The 10,857-nt window shown below is 38.7% G+C and overlaps 1 long non-coding RNA gene across 1 annotated transcript in view; it reads right to left on the bottom strand.

The window, feature by feature from the left end:
• Window positions 1-10,396, bottom strand: part of LOC311070122 — a 31,828-nt gene extending 21,432 nt beyond the window's left edge. Inside the window, exons 1-3 of the long non-coding RNA XR_014603619.1 lie at window positions 10,295-10,396; window positions 4,622-5,098; window positions 4,337-4,486 (exon numbers count right to left, since the gene is read on the bottom strand). This is a non-coding gene — a long non-coding RNA (uncharacterized lncRNA). The remainder of the gene's footprint in view (window positions 1-4,336; window positions 4,487-4,621; window positions 5,099-10,294) is intronic.
• Between the last annotated feature and the right edge of the window lie 461 nt (window positions 10,397-10,857).

Genomic DNA, 10,857 nt, shown 5'->3' on the forward strand with positions numbered 1-10,857 from the left:
GGTTATCCTGGCTGTGTGCTTCGGTTCATTGTCATGTTGGAAGACCCAGCCTCGACCCATCTTCAATGCTCTAACTGAGGGAAGGAGGTTGTTCCCCAAAATCTCGCAATACATGGCCCCGGTTATCCTCTCCTTAATACAGTGCAGTCGCTCTGTCCCATGTGCAGAAAAACACCCCCAAAGCATGATGCTACCACCCCCATGCTTCACAGTAGGGATGGTGTTCTTGGGATGGTACTCATCATTCTTCTTCCTCCAAACACGTTTAGTGGAATTATGACCAAAAAGTTCTATTTTGATCTGATCTGACCACATGACTTTCTCCCATGACTCCTCTGGATCATCCAAATGGTCATTGGCAAACTTAAGACGGGCCTTGACATGTGCTGGTTTAAGCAGGGGAACCTTCCGTGCCATGCATGATTTCAAACCATGACGTCTTAGTGTATTACCAACAGTAACCTTGGAAACGGTGGTCCCAGCTCTTTTCAGGTCATTGACCAGCTCCTCCCGTGTAGTTCTGGGCTGATTTCTCACCTTTCTTAGGATCATTGAGACCCCACGAGGTGAGATCTTGCATGGAGCCCCAGTCCGAGGGAGACTGACAGTCATGTTTAGCTTCTTCCATTTTCTAATGATTGCTCCAACAGTGGACCTTTTTTCACCAAGCTGCTTGGCAATTTCCCCGTAGCCCTTTCCAGCCTTGTGGAGGTGTACAATTTTGTCTCTAGTGTCTTTGGACAGCTCTTTGGTCTTGGCCATGTTAGTAGTTGGATTCTTACTGATTGTATGGGGTGGACAGGTGTCTTTATGCAGCTAACGACCTCAAACAGGTGCATCTAATTTAGGATAATAAATGGAGTGGAGGTGGACATTTTAAAGGCAGACTAACAGGTCTTTGAGGGTCAGAATTCTAGCTGATAGACAGGTGTTCAAATACTTATTTGCAGCTGTATCATACAAATAAATAGTTAAAAAATCATATATTGTGATTTCTGGATTTTTTTTTTTTAGATTATGTCTCTTACAGTGGACATGCACCTACGATGACAATTTTAGACCCCTCCATGATTTCCAAGTGGGAGAACTTGCAAAATAGCAGGGTGTTCAAATACTTATTTTCCTCACTGTATTTACTCATTTGATGTCTGCCATTACAATTTAGATAATCAAATTTGTTTTTCAAGTCCCTTAGGGTATGAAAACCCAGGACAAAACCCATCAAATTTGGCAATCCCAAAGTCTTGAAACTTGCCAAAAAGAAAGAAGCTGAACTTGTCTGAGTCCGTATGAACAATACCTATGCAATTGTGTTTGGAGCTTTCCAATGAAAATTCTTCCTTCATTCTTCCTTCTTTTCTTAACCAGAGTGCACTGCATTTCCCAGCATTCCTCAGAGGGGTGTTCATCCTGAACCACAGCCCAGTTGCATTATTGGGTGAAAACAGCCCTCTGGAGAAATTTAAGCGACTGATTGCTAAATCACGCCCTTTACATTTGATCTTAAAGCAATATATGTACATATGGTTTGATTTAAGAGGCTAGGGTGGTCCGGCAGATATATTTTTATTCTAATTTACTGTAAGTAATTGTACATTAAAATATTGCTGGGTGTCTATTCACTCCAGGTGGCTGTGGGGGCTTTGGAATCATTCAGAATAAAATAATAAGGTTACATAAGCATATAAGCTTTCAACGCCTGCAATTTGCACAACTGAACTGGAAGATTTAAATAATGAAATTTAATATTTTTATAGAATGGTTTCTAATACCCATTGCAATAAAGTCTAGCCTGATTACATTTCAATTTGAACCACCTGCGAATCTCAAACTGACTTTTGGATGCTTTCATCCAATTTGGATGCTATTTGTATCAACTTTGCAATTCCTAACCAGTTGTTGAGTCCATGGCATGAAACAAAAGCACGGCTGGAGGTTTGTGGTGGTCTGACTTAAAAGTGCTGACGTAATAAACACTTCATTGCATAAGACTATGGCAGGCGATTCTGTAAAATCACCTGTTATTTGGAAGCCCGCTTGCACTTTACACACTTAAATATGAGAGCTGTTTTCCAACAGAGTGTGGCATTACTTTATACATGGACATGCTGATGAAGGTGATGGCGTTTCAAATAAAAGTTATTTTAAAGGGATAGTTTACTACAAAATTAAAACTTTCATCATTTGTCATACATGCCTGTATATGAAATTTTAAGGAATGTGTTTGGCCATATAGTGAAAGTCAAAGGAGTATAGTGTTGTTTTGGACCTCACTGACTTTCATTATATAAACAGTTGAAACATTCCTCACAATGCATTATGTTTGTTCCAATAAGTCAAAAAGGTTTCACTTTATTTTGATGGTCCCTTTAACACATTCTGTTGACTATAAGTAACGTTGCACCTACATGTCATCTATTGTCTTTAATGTCATTAAGCATCCAAAAGAAATGTGTAGTCGATAAATCATACAGACTGAAATCTGAATCTGTTGTTAAACCGCGCAGTACTGTACATCTTCTGTAACAATTACCAGTCGTTGTTTTGCACAATTTTACCCTCAATATGCAAACCCATTTTTTTTTTACATGTCTGTGATGAGGTGAAAATATTCCTACACCAGTACATTTTCAGCTGTCAATCAAAAGCTGGTTCTTTACTGTAATGAAAATCTGATATGGAACACATCAATTGTCTTGTCTACGCCAGCAATGATTCCACTATTAGATTATTTGCTTAAATGCATGTTTGTTGTGTAACAGAGTTTAAGATGATGTCATTTTGTTCTGTGATTGGCAGTCAGAGAAATTCCGATATGGAACCCATTAAAACGCTGGCGTCTTTTGTGCTCAGCGAACTCCCGTATGTTTCAGCGTTTCATTTCGTTCTTTTTTTCTCCTACTCATTTTTAGCCTTTGTAGTGGTTGTCTTTCTCAAGGACAGGAATATAACTCTTGGAAAAATATATTTTGGCAGCTTAGGAATAGTCAGGACAGAAAAAAAGAGCCTAATGTGACGCACTGAATTTGCGATGGGATTCTCGCCAAACGCATTGTTGCAAATGCATTTAGCCTTCAAATGTACAGTTGCTTTTTATGGATATAATGTAGACTTTTATGCTTTCATTGGGATTATCATCCTGTCCGCTTTTAGAGTGGGTAAAACAACGATCATTTCATCATCTGTGGATGCCCACACAGGAAATGATGTAATAGTGAAAGGCTTAAGACAACATGAGCTTGTGCTTCCCTGGCAGTTACAGTAACAAGTATCATCAGAAACCACAGGATATTAAATCAGGATAATTAAGTGTCATGAGTTGTAATAATTTTGTTGTAGGTTATAAAGTGTCAAGATGAGGATATACAGATACAAACACTGCACATGTTGCCTTCAGACCAGAGAAAATGCTTCCGCAGATCCCACTGAGAAACTTGCAAACAGTCTTAATCCTGGCATCTGCTATATCAAATCACTTAATGTCCCGAGAGCGGGAAATATCTGTCAGTATGATCAACAGGAGTTTGATCGATCGCTCTGTTTCTCTCCTTCCAAACTCATAGAGAAGCAATTGATGGCTGTCCGTTTCTAGAGAGCCCTCTTAGATCTGTTGCACTTTCCCAATGCAACGCTTTGGGTTTTAACACCAAAGCGTCGGCCCTTGAATAAAAGAGAGATTTATAACCTTGCGCTTCACTATGCGGACTGCATAGCACGCACTTTCCTCTCGCTGTTTCCCTCTAAGTGGTAATAGTTTTTCCTCCATGCTGATGTGTTTGATGGGGACAGCAGGAGACCAAAAGACTGGACAAAACATTACAGCAGTGCAGCCCTCGTTGATGGATGCTTGCTAGACAAGCATTATTTTTAAAGCACAGACTTTGTACGTAGATCTGCAGGAAGATGAAAAGTCACGCTTGGATGCCAGCATGCTGGAGCGACCAATCAAAACAAACACACGCGTCCAAACATAATCACTAACCATGATTTGTTCATGTTCAGGATGCTTAGCGATATCTGACTCGGAATATCTGCAGGTCATTTTAATGATGAAGTGTCTTTAAAGATGCTAATTCAATAGACACATGTAGCAGCATGGAAACATAATGCGGACTTAAACGCTTGCAAACCTAAAGCAGGTTATGGTGCGTGTTAGCAGGGCTGCGGGTAAGTATGTTTATGTAGGGGTCTTTCAGAATTCTTAAAAGCAAAGTGGCATGTTTATGTACAAGTTTCATGCGTATTTACTTATGCTCAGACACACGCAAAGTTCTGAGCATTCCTGTTGTGCTGTGGTCTGTCAGACCTGTGATTTACATTAAAGTCAATCACTCACTCTGAAGGGCTTCTGCCTGTAGCTCCCTGCCGATGTTCAACAGTGGCAGTATTACATTCTTTATGATGGAGGCCCCCTCTTTCTCTGTCTTCTGTCTCTCTCTCTCTCTTCTTCTTCGAGCCAGCCTCCTCGACTTCTCCGTTTGCAACGCTGTAAGATGGAGGGATGGAAACGATTATAGAAGAGAGAAGAAAAAAGACAGGCAGATGGGGATTCCAGCGATCTCTTTGGAATAGATAAATAGATTTTGAAATCATTCACAAATGATGTGCAAAATGTGCTCACCATCTGCTCCAACCAGCGCTGAGAAAACCCTGCTCTCCCATCACACACTTTTTTTTTCTGCTCTTTCTTTCATTCTCGCTTTTTCTCCTTCCCCTCTTCGAATTTGTCATTTTATAGCCATCGCGGCTGTGTCGCAGGTGTCATTTCCAGTGACTGTTCCAGGAGGCAGACTCACAGAAAGAGGGCTGGATTTCTGACTAGTAGTTTAGAAACACGCTTTAATGCAAGAAGAGAAAGAGAGAGAGAGGAATTTTTTTTTTTTTGTATCTATGACATAAATCCCATTGCATGAACAGTGTGAAATGAACATCCTGATTGTGTGGGTGTCCTGCAAACCGCATTTCCCAGGGAGCATTGAGGGAAGCAAATGAAACACCTGATGGTTGCCGGAACGCTGGAATGGGATGTACGTAGCATAAGACCAGTGGGGCAATTAGAATAAATAAAGTCAGTCTTTCCAGTTATTCTCCATCCATTCTATAGAGAGAGATGTAATGGAAGAAACAGGGTGACCAGATTAATCTAAATAAATAAATGCACATGTTATGTGAAATGTCAAGTGGTAGCTTGTGTCATTTTTATACATGCAGTTTTAGACTAAAATAATTCATTTGAACTGCAAAAAAGGTAAAGATCTACTGTGTTTATGTTTGTGTGTGTATTAAGGTGCGTTCACACCATGTTGTATTTACTGTAATTATATGAGATTCCAACTTGTAAAAAGCGTTTGTCCTTGTAGAACTCAGAATTACAGCTTGTAAACTGGGAATTTCCTGAGAGCTCCTACTTGTACCATGTGACCGCCAGAGGTGGAAGTAACGAATTACAACTACTCACGTTACTGTAATTAAGTAGTTTTTTTGGGTACTTGTACTTTTTTGATTATATTTTTAAATCTGTAATTTTACTTGTACTCAAGTACATATTAAGCTAAGTAATCTACTTCGTTACTTGTAAAATCACATTTCGTTACTGAGTACAATTTGAATTGATATTCAAATCTTTGACCGGCATTTAGGTAGCCAATAAAAATATTCGATCGTAAACGGACCAATAAAACCCCTGATATTTGGACTGAATTAATGCCGCCGCAGTCGCAGCAGGTTTTGAAGAGCTGAAGGAGGCAAGGAGCTCAGAGTGATTAATGGCTGGACTGAACGTTTGGAGAAACAACAAACTACATAGTAGTATTGTCAAAATAACTATATTTTGATACATATCAATACTTAAATATCTGTCAGTCAATAGGCTACTCATTTTCTGCAGTATAGGCCTATACACCGATACGATACCAGCTGCGCGTTCGCATTCTCTCATCTCAACGACAGCGAGTTTGACACACCCGCCTCCTCTCAGCGCGGGATTGCAGGTAGGCCTATTACGCATAATTTTATTAATACCTGCAAGTTTCTATGGCATTTTTTAATGGCAAATGTCACGAGTGCAATATTGTAACGCGAGGGCACATTCAAGTAATCGCAGAAAACTGGACGCGAGCTCTCAAATATACGAATGAACTGGACTCGGATATTGAGTGTGCGCTCTCGGACTGTGTCATATCATGTGCAATCGCGATTCGCGAATCTCTCCAAGTGGTTCTCACTGCAGACTCAAATGACGTCCAGCTCCAATCTCTCCATGCTCTTGAATTAAACGCTGTCAAAATTTATGAAAAATCTAGTCTTTTTTGCAAATTAAATTCAGTTTGAAATCAAGCTTCCTTGTGCTGTGTGTGAGCTATTGCAACAGTAAACGTTTACCTTATTGTAAAGACAAATACACTGAGTGAGTAAATATTTAAGTTAGATTATTGTAATGGTTATTGATCAATGTTTAAATATGTAAACAAAAGCCTAAATTAAAATCTCACGGTATAAAGTGGACGTGTCTCTTCAGAAGACTTGAATTAAACTTTTCCATTCAAATAGATTACTGTTACAATGAGTGTTGTGTTTTTCGATGCTTGAAAATAATGATTGCCTTGACAAAATGGATGGACAAAAATGTATATATTAAAATATTTAGTATGTGGTAGTTTTCCCGATGGTATTAAAAATTATAGGCTAGGCCTACTGAATATTGACATATTTCAAGGTGTCATATTGAAGTTAGAAATTCCAGTATCATGACTAATGTCCTTCGACAATAAGGTAAAACGTGTTAAAAGTAGCTATTTTCTACATAAATCTATGATTTGGTTGAATATTTATTGGTAATACATTAACTATCGCCAGCTAAAAAGTAACTAGTAACTAGTACTCTGAGTAGTTTTTGAGAAGAGTAATTTGTACTTTTACTTAAGTACTTTTTTGACACCAGTACTTTTACTTGTAATTGAGTATTGTTTCAGCAATGTAACGGTACTTGTACTTGAGTACAAATTTTCAGTACTCTTTCCACCTCTGGTGACCGCTGTACCACCTGATCACTGTTTGGCCGTTGATAGTGTTGCCATAGAAACATATAATTCCCAGTCCGGGGACGTGAACAGCTTTAAGAACGTCACGTGTTGTCATTACGACATTACATTACTTCAGTCTTCAGTGTCACATGATCCTTCAGAAGTCATTTTAATTTGTTGATTTGGTGCTCAAGAAAATGTATTATTATTATTATTATCAATGTTTAAAACAGTTGCGGCTTAAAGGGGTCATGAACTGGATTATTTTATAATGATTCCTGGGGTGCCCTTATAATGTTAGTATAATTTTCATAATTTACAAATAAAAGGCATTTTTCCAAGCCTGATTTTGGTCTCTGATTTGAATGCTCTGTTTGAAGGGGCGTGTCTGCTGTGAGACTTCAGTGTAAACGCCCACTGCTGTGATTGGCTGACATCTTTGCATATGAAATAGCTAGTATTACAAGTGGAACTCTCTCAAAATCTTTTTTTACTACGTTTTTACTATTACAGCCATCGAGATTAACGAATCGTGAAAAGTTAGATGTATTCCCACCACATAAAATGTTGCAGTGATGAGCATTGTGCAGATGACAGTCAGTCTGTTGATCGCGTGAATGAAGAGATCTCATCATTGCAACGCAGTTTCTGCACTCTCACGAATGCTTTCACCAAATAACAATGCAAACACGATGTAAATACAGTAAGAGCTTCGTTGTGCAGTGTAACAGTGTCATTGATTTCATTACGAGTTTTGACTAGTGTCCAGATAAACTTAAATGCTGTGTGATTGAGAGCCTGGGAGATTGGAAAGGGAGCGTTCTTTGATCGCTTTCTGTATGTAATTTAATCACAGTTTAAATAAGATTATTTTCATCCTACTAAGAGAAACAACGTGAAGTTGATTGTTTAGTCACTGATTTATGATGCATTTATTGAACGATTTTAAGAGATAATCTGTCTAAACTTGAATAATTATACATCAGAAATCACTGATCACAGATCAGGCATTAGAATAAACATGGTTACTTACATCAGAGTCCTGCACGGGTCCGATTTTGTAAATCCGCACCCGCCCATACCTGCAGTGCTTCAAACCGCATCCGACCCATTATCCGTCAACAGCACTAATTAAAATCCGCACCCGACCCGCTTAAAATAGAACCGACACCTGACCCGCACCCGAAATAAAATCAGTTTAGCCAATCACATTATAGACACAATTACAAAAATGTTTATTGCCAGGTCATACAGAAGTTATAACGACAATTAACACAAGGACAACTTCAGCCGAAGCTGTCAAAAGGCCGGTACATGAAGAACATGGCTAACGTTACCACAAAACTGAGTAGCCTAACAGACGCGGCTACAACACTATATCTGCCACGCAATTTCGTCTAGCCTAGACCTGATAATTTTGGGTTCAAACACGCCCTGCACACCACACATACTTAACAGTATTAAATTTGAAAAATACTGTTCGATAGAACTGCTTTGTTACCACAATTATCTGCGTGCTTCCTCGGCGATGAAGTTCCACATTTGCGGCTATCCAACACGAAATGCAGCAAAGCCTTTCACAATATTGTTTTCTTCAGATAACTCCAAATTTCTCCCACACACAGGACTTGACTTTTGATGACGTATTGTCGACAACTTTACAATCTCCACTAGCTATTCTTTTCTTCAACTCCTCAGCATCCATCTCGACAACTGCAAGCAGATCGCGCGCGCGGTTATGAGGAATTTTTAAAAGTGAAAGTAGCCTAGGTAAGTTAACGTTATAGATCCTGGGAGGGCGTGGCGCGTGGGCACAAATAAACTGATGTGGATTTTAAATTATTTTATCAACTTGAAATACAGGTATATTTTTGTAGATGTGTTCCTAAAAATATGCATATATTTTTACGTTTGCATGTGATTGTTTTAAACCCGTGTTTAGACCCGTGTTTCCCCCGTGTCCGACCCGACCCGCACCGTATCCGTATCCGACACAGTTGGATATTTTTCACCCGTTTGATCAAAATTTGCGGGTCACCCGTCGGGTACCCACGGGTACCCGAACCCGTGCAGGACTCTAACTTACATGTCTGTGGCGTTGCTGGCAGATCCATTTTGTTTAAGTCTGTTTACAAAGCCTGCGCCAAAATTTACCAAATAATCCACAGTGAAATGTACCGAATACAAACAAATAATGCACTGCTGAGACATTCACATTGTAAAAAAACAAAGAAAAAAAACACTATCCTAGCATTATGATCCTTTGGAAGGTAATGGTATTGATCCTGTGTCGATCTTTTCTCGTTCTCATGCAACTATTCACTAACGCTCAAGTGGGTGGCGCAAAAGACACGGTAATGTGGACGTAGGCGCTTCTGCGAAGGCACTTTTTAGATCCTGTCGTTTTCTGGCTTTGGTTTCAATAAAAGCTGTTTTTGGAATAACAATGAAGTTTTCAGTTTTGAAACTTACAGGGTATTTTTTTATAGTATAACGAACTCTTAACTGTCAAAAGATAAGGAAAAGAAACAGAAAGTTCGAAAGCATTGCAGAACAGCATTTATTTCAAATAAAAATATTTTGTAACTTTATAAATGTTTTTACTGTAATTTTTTATCAGTTTAATGCATCATTGCTGAATAAAAGTATTAATTACTTTCCACAAATCCCCCCCCCCCCAAAAAAACAACAACAACTTCAATCTGGTCGTTATTAAGCTTATCATAGTGCTGTGTACTCTTAGATCGATTACAAAATTACACTGGTATTCAGAGACAGACATTAAGATGGTTTAAATCGTATGTATCTGACATTACCATTTTGTTCCACAGTGCCACAAGGGTCTGTTTTAGGCCCTCTGCTATTTTCAAATATACATGCTGCCCCTTGGTAATATTACTGACCCCTTACAGTTGAGAAGATATATAATTATGGTTTTTACCATTTTAAATTACTGTAACATTTCGATTTCTTGTTTTCTTTTTTTTTAACCGTTTTTTTGCAGCTCAAATGACTTAAAAGAACAAAACCAGGTATTGTCAGAATTATTTACTTTTAAAAACGGATGTCATATAACTGTATTTCACATTTACATGCATATTCATTGTTAAAAACATTTCATTATTTCAGTTTCATCAGATAACTTTAACACAAAATGTTAATAATAACAACACAGAAACAATGCAAATGTATATAGGCTACACATTCATCGGCTGCAATATAGGTGATATATTATTATTTTTATTATTAATATTATACTTATCAGGACACACCTTGTGAAACCAGGACTGTGCCAGGAAGCCGGTCATCCTATTAAGAAAACACTGTGGATGGTTGTTCCAGCAAATGACAGGGATTCTGGGACAGATGAGTAACTGCAAGGCCTATTTAATACACCCAACTAAAAGAAAATCAGAAAAACACACAGAAATGGGAACAGACTTTTCTAGGTTAACAAAAAGGTTGATTTGGTGCGAGACCCCTCTTTTCCCACTCCCACAATATACGAGCCCTTTTTACCAGCTCTGACTGGGCCGAATAAACTCAATATCCTTAGCCATTTAATGAGCTTTTCCTGGTCTGCTTCGCTCCCATAGATGATCTGACATGGTGAGAGGAAAAGGAAGCTGGCATCATCCCACCAAAACCGAGGAGAAAAAAATGAGAGAGGAAAGGAAGAAGAAAAGAAAAACAAAAGTAGTCAGGATCTGATTAGTAACACTTACATGGCTAAATGAATCCCAGTAACATATCTGCCTCAACCACACATGCTTTCCATAACCCGCATAAACGTGCTGAGAAAGAAATGGACGGGAAGATAAAAATAAGTTGTTAT

This window comes from Abramis brama, assembly GCF_963993115.1.
Source record: "Abramis brama genome assembly, chromosome: 19".
Classification (NCBI taxonomy): domain Eukaryota; kingdom Metazoa; phylum Chordata; class Actinopteri; order Cypriniformes; family Leuciscidae; genus Abramis; species Abramis brama.